At 45.5% G+C, this 11918-nt stretch overlaps 1 long non-coding RNA gene across 1 annotated transcript; it reads right to left on the reverse strand.

The window, feature by feature from the left end:
- Nucleotides 1-5653: 5653 nt before the first annotated feature.
- Nucleotides 5654-11687, reverse strand: LOC121013728 (uncharacterized). The gene is made up of 3 exons (XR_005782887.1): nucleotides 11561-11687; nucleotides 7305-7424; nucleotides 5654-7034 (listed from the first exon to the last, which is right to left on the reverse strand). It is a non-coding gene; the product is annotated as an uncharacterized LOC121013728 (long non-coding RNA).
- Nucleotides 11688-11918: the final 231 nt, after the last annotated feature.

Below are 11918 nucleotides of genomic sequence, written 5' to 3' on the forward strand. Positions count from 1 at the left end.
CCTTGGGACATGGGGATGGGGTGGAAACAGTGAATTAAACTTAAAAATAATAAGAGGAAGGAAATAATAACATTAATAGCAAAGATAAATAAAATAGAAAATATATAGAAAATATCAATGAACCCAAAAGCCAAAAGTTGGTTCTTTGAAAAGACCAACAGAATTGACAAACTTTAGCTAGACTGACAAAGGAAAAAAGAGAGAATATGCAAATAACTAAAATTGGAAATGAAAATGGGGACATTACTACTGACCATAGAAAAATAAGAAGGATCATAAAAGAATTCTATGAGCAATTGTATAACAACAAATCAGATAATACAGATAAAATGGACCAATACCCAGAAACACAAATTACCTAAAGTGACTTAAAAGGAAATAGAAAATCTCAACAGGCCTACAGTAAGTGGAGATTGAAACAGTGTAATCAAACACCTTCCAACAAAGAAAAGTCCCAGACAAGATGGCGTCACTGGTGAATTCCACTAATATTTAAAGAAGCATTAATCCAATTCTCAAACTTTTCAAATTAGCAAAACATTAGCAAACTGAGTCCGGCAGCACATTGAAAGGATTATATTCCATGACCAGTGGGATTATACCAGGAATGCAAGGGTGATATAACATAAGAAAATCAATGAATGTAATATATCACATTAATGCAATGAAAGAAAAAATCCATATGACCATCTCATTTGATGCAGAATAGTCATTTGACAATATCTAACATACTTTCATGATTAAAAAATAACTCTCAGAAAGCTAGGAATAGAAGGAATTTCCTTAACATGATAAAGGGCATTTATGAAAAACCTACAGCTAATATCATAAAAGAAAGACTTAAAACCACCCGCTAAGATCAGAAATGAAGCAAGGGTGCCCACTTTCAACACTGTTACTCAGCATTGTCCTATCCAGAGCCATTAAATAAAACAAAGAAACAAAACGCGTCCAAACTGGAAAAGAGGAGGTGAAATACCTCTGTTTGCAGATATTATTCTACATAGAGAAAACCCCAGAGAATCCACCAAAAAAAAAAAAAAAAAAAAGGCTACTGGAAGTAATAAACGAATTCAACAAAGCTCCGGGGAGCAAGATCAACATACAAAAATCAGTTGTATTTTTACACACCCACAATAAATAATCAGAAAAGGACATTGAAAAGCAATTAAGGAACAACAGCATCTCCAAAAATAAATACCTGAAAATAAATATAACCTACGATGTGAAACATTTGAACACTGAACATTACAAAACACTGCTGAAAGAAATTAAGACGTATGTAAATGGAAAGGCATCTCATGCTCATGGATACAAAGACTTAATAGTATAAAGATACTAACCAAACAGATCTACAGATTCAATGCTTGTTACCAAAATTCCAATGGCTCTTTTTTTGCAGAACTAAAAAATCCAATCTTCAAATTTATATGGAATTACAAGGGACCTCAAATAGCCAAAGCAGTCTTGAAAACAGAAGACCGAAGTTAGAGAATTCACATTGCCTGGTTTTAAAATTTAATACAAAAGCTATAGTAATCAAAACAATGTGATACTCATGAGAATAGACATAAGATAAGGAGGACAGAATTGACAGTTCAGAAATGAGCTCGTACATCGCTGGCCAATTGGGTTTTGCAAGGAAGCCAAGTGCATTTAATGGAGAAAGAATAGTTTTTCAACAGATGGTACAAAAGAATGAAGTTAGACCGTCTACTTCACACCATATACAAAATTAAACAAAACTTAACTAAAAATGGATCAGTGTTCTAAATGTAAGAGCTAAGATCATAAAACTCTTAGAAAAAGCAGAGGGGTAAATCTTTAAGATCTTGGATTTGGCAATGAATTCCTAGATATAACACCAAAAGCAACAGTAACAACCGTGAAAAAACAGACAACTTGCCCTTCGTCACATTTTAAAATCTCTGTGCATCAAAGGACATTAAGATAATGAAAAGCAACCCACATAATGGAGAAAATAATTTGAAAACCGTATATCTGACAATGGCCCAGTATCCACAAAATATAAAGAATTCTTACAACTCAACAACAAAAAGACAAACAACTCAATTTAAAAAATGGCCAGAGGACTTGAATAAAATATTTCTTCAAAGAAGATATACACACGGATACATACGTGAGGAGGTGCTCAATATCACTAATCATGAGGGAAATGCTAATCAAAACCACAATGAGGTATCACTTCACACCTAATAGGAAGGCTATCACACAAAAAAAATGGAAAATGACAAGGATGTCGGCAAGGATGTGGAGATATTGGAACCTTTGCACATTGCTGGTGGAAACCTAAAATGGTGCAGCCTTAATGGAAAACAATTTGCTGCGTTTCTCATATTTTAGCTATCTTTAATAGCTAAACATTGAATGACCATATGAACGAGCATTTGCACTCTTAGGCGTATACCCCAAGGAACTGAGAGCTGGGACCCCAACAAATATGTGTACGCAGTGTTCACAATAACCAAAAGGTGGGGCAACTCAAGCGTCCATCCACAGATGAACGGATGAACAAAATGGGATCTCTCCACGCAGTGGAATATTATTCAGCCATAAATGAATGAAGTTCTGAGGCACACTCTACCATGGATGGCCCACACTAAATGAGACACAAAAACCAGCCAGACACAAAAAGACAGATATTGTATGATTCTACTTATAGGAAATCTCTGGGATAGGGACATTCATAGACACAGAAAGTAGAGGAGAGGTGATCAGGAGCTAAGGGAAGGGGAAAAAGAGCGTTATCACTTATGATGACAGAGATTCTGTTCGGAAATGGGGATGATGGTTGGACGGCATTATGAATGTAATTAATGCTACTGAATGGTATACTTAATTAACATGGTTAAAATGGCAAGTTTTATTATGTTATGTGTTTTACCCCAATTTACAAACATTCATCATGTAATATGCCAAAAAACACTGAAGTGTACACTTTATTTTTTTGAGAGAGAGACAGAGACAGCATGAGCTGGGGCGGGGCAGAGAGAGAAGGAGAGAAAACCCCAAGTAGGCTCTGCACTGTCAGCGCAGAGCCCCACGCGAGGCTTGAGCTCACAAACCGGGAGATCACGACCTGAGCTGAAACCGAGAGCTGGTTGCTTAGCCGCCTAAGCCACCCGGGAGCCCTGAATCGTGCACTTTAAATGGGTAGATTTTATGGCAGGTGAATTGTGTGTCAGAAACGCTGTTAAGAAGAGAGAGGTTTAGGAGGAAGCATTAAGTAGGAAATTGATTCTGGACCTTCTATAGGTAGAATTAGTAACTGAGTACATATGGGGGACAGGGTGAGTATTTGTCATTCTTCATGGTCACACGGCAGCGAAACCTCTTCCTCTCTTGGACAACAGAGTCTGCCTCCTGTCACAGACGTTGAAAACTCATGTATTTATTTTCTAGCCTCCTGTAGCTGGGGGCTCAGGCACGTGAACTAGACTCTGCCTGTCAAAACCACCTCTTTATGGCTCCTTGTCCTCAACTTTTCATCAGAAGACGGTGCTAGGAAGCCGTGAAGGTTCGTTCCCTGGAGGACAGCGCCTGTGAAGGTGGCTGCGTCCAGTCTGCAGGGCGCGGAAAGAGCCAGCCGTGTCCAACAGTGTAGACAGCGGCGCCTTCAGGAGACCATTCTTGCAGTCTGATTCGGGCGACGGCCTCTGACTCTGTGGCCTCCGATCCGGTTTGCCAACCCTCCCGCGGATTCTGTGAATCGGCTGGCAATATTAAAATAAATAACCATGCTGTGTACATTACCCAGAATTGGTCTCTGTTGCGGGCAACCAAGTCCCCTGTATGATGTAAACGCTGGTCCCAGATCCTCAGGAAGTTGAGAGAAATGTGGGATGGAATTCCCTGGACAGCACGTCATTGAAGGAAGTGAAACCCTGTCTGGAATCAAGGAGAGGAGTCCTGATGGCCCCTGGCACCCGTGAGTGAAAGGCGGCCCAGACTGTCAGCTGTGGAATAAATACTCACTGAAAACTCGCAGAGGGGTCTGACCGACCACTGGCAGAGACTGGGGGACAGGCACGAAGACACAGCAAAGGCCTAGCCCTCCCCCCACCGGGGCAGACCTACCGACCGACACCGCCGAGGTTCCAGTCTGCCAGTGACTAAAACCACTCTGGTGCCAAGCAGGGTGGTCGTCCGGCCCCCCGAGCACAGAGAGATTGGGCCCTGTCTTGAAGGGGCGGAGGGGAACTGGCATTCAGGTGTCATTCCCACCCCCCTTGAGGGGCCCCGCGTGTAACACGGAGGCTGAACTCCATCCGCATCTACTAGTTTGTCACAACCGGGGTTTTAGATGCAAATCGAGAGAGAATTCGACGGCGAGGCACATCTTCCTGCTGAGTGAGCAACTGCCGCAGGCAGGGAGGTCCCGGAGATGTCAGGGGTTCCTGCAGCAGCATTTTGAAGGGCCTGAGGCTTGTATTAGCCTATCGGTCAGCTGGGTCGTCGTCTTTCATTCAATCCTCACAGCTCTGGGTTCTGATCCTTTAGAGGACTTAATCCCCACGAGGAAGGTGCTCCCACCAGTTGGCAGGGCAACTATGTCTTTAAACTGGACGTCGAGAAGTCCATCTGGCCATCGGAAGCTTCTTGTGACCTTCAGGGAGCAGGGAGGCCATCAGAGGCAGGGGCCAAGCTGATTATCAAGGGGGAAGGAGGGACAGTGGCATACTTGCACGGGGGTAAGGCGGAGAGTGTGCACGCACCCGAGGGATTCCCTGGGGATGCCCTGATGCTCCTGACCTCTCTTCTCTGATGACAAATTAGACTGCAAGTCTATAAAGGCAGGGCCGCCGAAGGCTCAGGCACGTGAACTAGACTCTGCCAGTCAAAACCACCTCTTTGTGGCTCCTCATCCATACTCACCCCACAGCAGAAAGGGTTAACTGAGGGATGTTAGGAGACAGAGGGAACAAGAATTTAAGATGCTACTTGCTAGATTTGCTTAGTAGAGCTACAGGACGGTCACAAAACAACAGCCACAAAAGCTCCCTGTATTTCAGTCCTCACTGCTTCAAGTAGAAGGAAAATTATCTGAAATAATCTCTCCCTTTTTTCTTCTACATCATTAAGAAGAACTTTTGTCTTTCCATTTTATTGAGCTATGACCACTATCGGGTCCTTAGATTACAAAATGTGGAGAGGTGATCGTTTTAGCAACAAGGGACAAGTGGTCATGATACAGAGATCCTGGTTCTCAGAAAAGAGAAGAGTCTGGACAGCTCTCGAACGGGCTTTGTTTTATGAGGGAGATTTGCACTATGTTAGACAGGGACATTTTTGAAGAAGTGTAAGCATGTGTGGAGCAGACAGTGGGGTGGACGGTGGACACTGTCAATTTGTTTTTGGCCTCTTGGCATCAGAACCTCATTCCTAGGCGTAAGGCATCCACCGTCTTGTGATGGAGAACGAGGACCCCCATTCCTGAAGCTAAAACCGTCGGATACTTGGGGCGCCCGGGTGGCTCAATCAGCTAAACATCTGACTTCAGCTCAGGCCATGATCTCGCGGTCTGTGAGTTCGAGCCCCGCATCGGGCTCTGTGCTGACAGCTCAGAGCCTGGAGCCTGTTTCAGATTCTGTGTCTCCCTCTCTCTCTGACCCTCCCCTGTTCATGCTCTCTCTCTGTCTCAAAAATAAATAAACGTAAAAAAAAATTAAAAAAAAAAAAGAAGCAGGTCCTATAGCGACAGCATTCTGGTGGGCGTGGTAACGACGCATCGTCTGTGATTTCAGCAGAAGTGTCCGAGACCCAGGACCGGAAGGGTTAGTGATGGAAACAGCAGTGTCTGTGCCCAGAGTCGGCGCCGGCTCTGTCCCTTGACCAGGCACTGGTTTTGGCTCCTCTAAGACGAACTGTTGCCCTGCAGTCTCGCTGTAGAACCCGTGAGCTACTCAACATCCTTTCAGTAAAATCCTTCCCACGTAGATTAAGCAGAGTTGGTGTTCCTGGCTTGCAGAAAGTGGCCGGAAATGGAGGGTGGTTATTGGTCTTCCCTCTGGAGACTGGAGCACATGAGGTCACTTCCTGGGTCTGAGCAGGGAGGGGATGAGGGAGGAGGTCCGAGGACAGCGGGAAAAGGTTGTGGTCACCTCCCGAGAGGAGAAGACCGAGCGCTTCTGGGGGACCAACCTCTGGCTGGATGTGGTGATGGGCAGTCATTCTCCTTAAGTCGGCTCTCCTCTCTCCACCTCCAGGGAAATGGCAAGAAGGACAAAGGGGGTGGGAGAGGAGCCACCCACTGGAGGCTGAGGGCAAACTGAACGTTGAGAGGGGCTGGCCTTGCGGAGCGGAGGCGGCCGCCCCACAGGGGCCTGCGGGTGTCAGATCCGTCGAAAGGGGCTCAGCTTCCGTGTGCAGGTGCCAGGAGGCTCGGGATCAGTTACAGGAAGGTGTGGGTGTGTGAGGAGCTACTGGAAGCCTGGGCACAAGGTCACATTTATTCCTCAGCGCTCCGCCTGTGTGGCCACGATGCCACTATTCCCACCCCATTGCTAGGAGGCCTGAAGGGCTCTTCCCCAGGGAAAACTAAAGGAAAGACTTTCACAGCTTTCTATTTGTTGGACCTGGCGTGGCTTCCCCGTGTGAGCTCCGTGGAGTGTGGGAGGGATGCTTCCACAGAGGGAATTTGGGGTGCTACCACCCCAAGAAGTACAAACAGGAAAGGATGTGGGCTGCACACCCCCATCTCTTATCGGGGATGATCCTGAAGCTGGGTCTAATGAAGGAGAAAGAAGGCCGGACCAACCGTTGGGTAGCGGAAACAGCATAGGCAAAGGCCCTGGGGTGGGAGACAGAGTAACATAGTAAAAAACAAAACAAAACAAAACTGAAGGAAGATTAGCTGTTTGTGGCACCTTGGGAACAAGAAGAGAGGTGTGAGACGAAGAGACAGAAGTGGGTGGGCTTCGTAGACCCCCATGGACCATGGTTAGCATGTGGCTTCTCCCCTGAGTGTGCTGAGAAGCCGCCAAGGCAGAGAAGCTTCGTGAAGCAGCATCGTCCTGTGTGCGGAACGGGCAGGTTGGGACAGGGTCACGCCGAGGGGAAGCTGGCTGGGGCCCAGTCAGTGAGGATGGAATGGGACGGGTTTCAGAGGCTGCCATTTTCTCCCTGGGCCCCTCTACCATCTACCCATCCCCCGACAGCTAGAAGGCTCTCCGTAACCTGTTAATCAGGTCAGGCTTGTCAAATGCTTTACTGATTGGATAATTGGGCAAAAATTACCACAATATTGTCTTGTTCAAGGTAACAGGCGCTCACGTCGAACTTACATATGGAGCAACTGAGGCCCAGAGACGTCAAGTGATTTGCCCAGGGTCGCACAGCAGGCTGTGGACGCACACTCTCAATCACAGACTCTTGCCTCTGTTCACACCCAGGATTCGGCCATTCTGACAAGTTTGAAAGAAATGATTTTTTTTTTTTTTTAACTGAAGCATCTTGGGTACTGAATCATCTGTTACAAAGAACCAAAGGATAGATTTACAAAAGAGGCTGGGTTGAAAATGTAGGTTCAAGTACAAAATTTCGCAGGAAATTTTGAAGCATTGTAACATCTACGATTGTATTCAGGAAATTACCGAAATAGGCCAATTACCACAGCTCGCACAGGCAAGCAGCAAGCCAAGATAAGATAAGGTGACCAAGTTTAAGCAAAAAAAAAACAAAAAAAACCCCCAAAAAAACAAATAATAATATGCAGATTGGGCAGGCAAGAAGCAGACAGTAAGAGCTGGAGGCAGTAACTGCAGGTGCTAATCCGAAGAGATATTCTGCACACAGCCCACCCCAAGGTTGCCTGGGAGATGCTGGTCCCACATACCCAGCCACCTTGGCAGGGAAGTTAATCCCCATAAGCCAGGGGTAGAAGGTGCCATGCAACCTTAAAATGCCAGGGCAGTCTTTGCTTCTGGCTTCAGAATTCGGAAATCGTGGCCTCAGGAATAATGCAAATCCTTCCAAGTGGCCTTGGGAGCAACAGAAGTGCGAGTCCTAATTTCCACATCTATCAAGTGAGCTCCAAGCACCTTTTGACTTTAACGGGGGTGTCAGTCACCTAGACGCCACGCTTCTAGGTTCCATGGCTGAATTGGGGGTTTCGTTCTTTATGGATCTTCAAGTCTTTTCGTGATGTTAAACCTCGAAGACGTACAGGTGGTAAAATATGAAAGTTCTGCCCACAGGAAGCTCTACTCCTGTAGCCCCGAGGTGACCGCCCCCCCCCCCAAGCAACTGGGGTTGCACGTCTCCAGACCTGCTGCATATACAGTCCACATTTTTGTCTTTAGAAACAAGGGGATCGTGTTCCCTACTTAGATCTATTTCCGACTTGCTATATTGTTGCTATCTTTCAATGTCCACAGAAATAGAGCTGCTTCTTTTTATTATTATTATTGTTAAGTCTATTTATTTATTTTGAGAGAGACAGAGACAGCGTGAGTGGGGGAGGGGCGGAGGGGGAGGGAGACAGAGAATCCCAAGCAGCCTCTGCACCATCAGCACGGAGGAGCCCGACGTGGGGCTCGAACCCATGACACCGTGAGATCACGACCTGAGCCGAAACTAAGAGCCAAGCCGCTTAAGCGACTGAGTCCCCCAGGAGCCCCTAGACCTGCTTCTTTTTATCTGCTGCCTAGTAACCCATTGAGTGGATGCATCATCATTTATTTGAGTAATGGCCCCTGGATGGGCACTGAGACCTGTGGCCAGGCTTCCCCCGTCCAGGTAACACTCTGTCAACGAGCCTGCCAAATGCGTCTTTGCTCACTTGCGTGAGTATTTCTGTGGGGCAGATTCTGAGAAGGGTAGCGTTGTTCCGCGAGACAAATTCTAGGAAGCGTGTTGCAGGTTAAAAGGCGGGGACTGTCAACATCTGACACATACAGCCAGACTCACTTTTAGAGTTTGCAGCCATTTGCACCCCATTTCCATACCACTCCTGCCAACTGTAGATGTTATCACTCTCCGGCACGTTGCCAGTTGGCGAAGTAAAAAATTCTCATTGTAATTTCATGTATTTATTATTAACGAAGCTACTCATGTTTCCATATGCTTCAAAGGGATCTGCACTTGAGGGTTTAAAAAACTAGTCATTCCTGTCCTTTGCCTATTTCACTATTGGCTGTTGATCTTTTTCTGTGGATTTGTAAGAACTCTAACAGATTGAAAATATTAACCCTTTGTCCAGAATAAAAATGATAGCTATTTCCCCCTTTTTGTCTTTTAACTTGGTGTAGGGTATCTGTTAGCAAACCAGAGCAGCGTGATTTTTACTCAGTTAAATATATTTATCTTCTCTTCCATAGCCTCTGGATTTCATGTTACACCTGGCCCCAAGATAATAGATCTGTTCTCCCATAGGTCTTTTAGTCATTTTACGTGTAATTTCAACACTTAAATCTTTTTAAAAACTCATTTATTTATTTTGAGAGAGAGAGAAAGAGAGAGCATATGAGCACAAGCAGGGGAGGGGCAGAGAGAGAGGGAGAGAGAGAGAATCCCAAGCAGGCTCCAGGCTGTCAGCATAGAGCCCAACTAGGGGCTCGATCCCATGAACCGAGAGATCATGACCTGAGCCTAAATCCAGAGTCAGACAGACGCTTAACCAACTGAGCCACCCAGGCATCCATCAACACCTCAATCTTCAATCGCAAGGAAATATTTTTATGTTTGGAACGCGGTGATCACTTGGGAATGTTTTTCAACGTTTATTTATTTTTGGGACAGAGAGAGACAGAGCATGAACGGGGGAGTGGCAGAGAGAGAGGGAGACACAGAATCGGAAACAGGCTCCAAGCCATCAGCCCAGAGCCTGACGCGGGGCTCGAACTCACGGACCGCGAGATCGTGACCTGGCTGAAGTCGGACGCTTAACCGACTGCGCCACCCAGGCGCCCCCACTTGGGAATGTTTTTATGTTTGGGGCGCGGTGGGGACCTGACCAATGACCCCGATGTGATGCTCTTTTCCCTTACGAGCAGACGCTTTGGATCAATTCTCTCAACCCTCATGTTATCTGGCTTCTACTTGGGGACACTGAAAGCTAGAGGAAACACTTCCAGACTCCCCTGAAACTGAGGTTCTGGAAGCAAATGTTCTAGCATCATTTACATGTACTCGCGAGAGATTCTGGAAGGAAGGAGTGAACTGTCTTCCCAAGTCTCTTGAACCTTGCCACTGCCAAATGGACTCCAAAACCATGAAGCTTCCTGGCATGGTGCTCCAGTGTCCATTCACCAGCTTCCTGGAGGTCAAGAAGCAATGGCGGTAGGGACAGCTTCTTAATGGGACTTCTATGCCCAGACCACAGCCTTGGACCCCATGGTCCAATTCCCTGAATGTGAGAGGCTGTTGTTTCTTATATCTGGCTTGGTTTCTTGTTTCTGGCATAGCTTCAGCAGCAATGTCTAGGTTAGATCCAGAGGCCCCTCATTGAATCGGTTCTATGTAGGCTGAGTCATTTCAGGAGATCCAGCCTAGGATGTGCTCCGTACTCTCAATGGCGGTGAAAATAAATATCTGATTCCCTTGGGGCCCCTGGGTGGCTCAATCGGTTAAGTGTCCAATTTCGGCTCAGGTCATGATCTCGGGGTCAGGTCATGATTTCACAGTTTGTGGGTTCGAGCCCTGCGTCGGGCTCTGTGCTGACAGCTCAGAGCCTGGAGCCTGCTTCAGATTCTGTGTCTTCCTCTCTCTCTGCCCCTCCCCTCCTCGTGCTCTGTCTCTCTCTCTCTCTCTCTGTCTCAAAAATAAACATTTAAAAAATTAAAAAAAAAAAGAAAATATCTAATTCCCTATTTTAAATCACCTTCTGTCCAAAATACCTAAAGCGACCTATTTCCTGGGCTCAACCCTGACTGATATGCTCTTTGCTGTAAATGATCACACTTATCATTTATCATATATGGTTTTATATTTATATGCGAATCTATTTCTAGAATTTCAACGCCATTTCATTGATCGATTTTTCTTTCAGTGATGCCACATTGTTTTAATCAGTGTAGCTCTAACATCTGGTTGGATGAATTGAATAAATTCACCAGATTTATTATTTTTTTTCAAGGCCAATTCAGTTACTTTGGGATATTTATCCTTCCAACGGAAAAGGAGAATCAACTTTTCAACTCCCTCAAAATACCCACTGGAATTGTGACTAAGTGGGATAATCTTTATTGGTTAATTTGGGGATAACTGTCATCTCTATAATATTGGCTCTTTTAGTCCGGAAATGTGCTCAATCTCTTTACTTACGTGTCTCCTTTTATGTCATTATTCAGCGTTTAATAGTTTTCTTTACGTAGGTCGGCTTGTACTTGTTTTTGTTAGATATAGCATGAATTATTTAAGTTTTTTTATTAGGAATCAGACACTTTTCCGAATCGTATTTCAAATATATTTAAATATAATATTTTAAAATGTAAAAGCAAGCGCTTATTTATTAAGCCTCCTTTAGGCACCAGACACGTTACGTTATGCTTTCCATGTTATTCAGACACAAATGAAAATCTGTAGGTCACAAAATACTCACCCAGCTGTAGCTTAAGCGAACCCGGATCTGTCTTCTGCACACTCGAGAAGCTCAGAGGCGCGGTAAGCCGTTGCTGACATTGACCTCTTCTCTCCTTGCCAGACGGGTGCCACAGTTCCAGGATTACACCCATTTTTAAGGCAGGAAGAAAGGAACCCAGGAGACATCTATGAGTTTGTCCATCTCTCTGGCCAGACTCATGTCCAATAGCCACCCTACCTCCAAGGAAGTCTGTGAAAGTTTGGACACTCGCAAATCCAAAAAAAAAAACAGGGAGGAAGGAGGGATGAGCCTGGGATTGGGCACTGAGGGAGTCAAACTATAGTGACTCCCTGGAACCTCTGAGGGCAGCGGGATC

This window comes from Herpailurus yagouaroundi, unplaced genomic scaffold, assembly GCF_014898765.1.
Source record: "Herpailurus yagouaroundi ecotype Mexico unplaced genomic scaffold, PumYag 199, whole genome shotgun sequence".
Classification (NCBI taxonomy): Eukaryota; Metazoa; Chordata; class Mammalia; order Carnivora; family Felidae; genus Herpailurus; species Herpailurus yagouaroundi.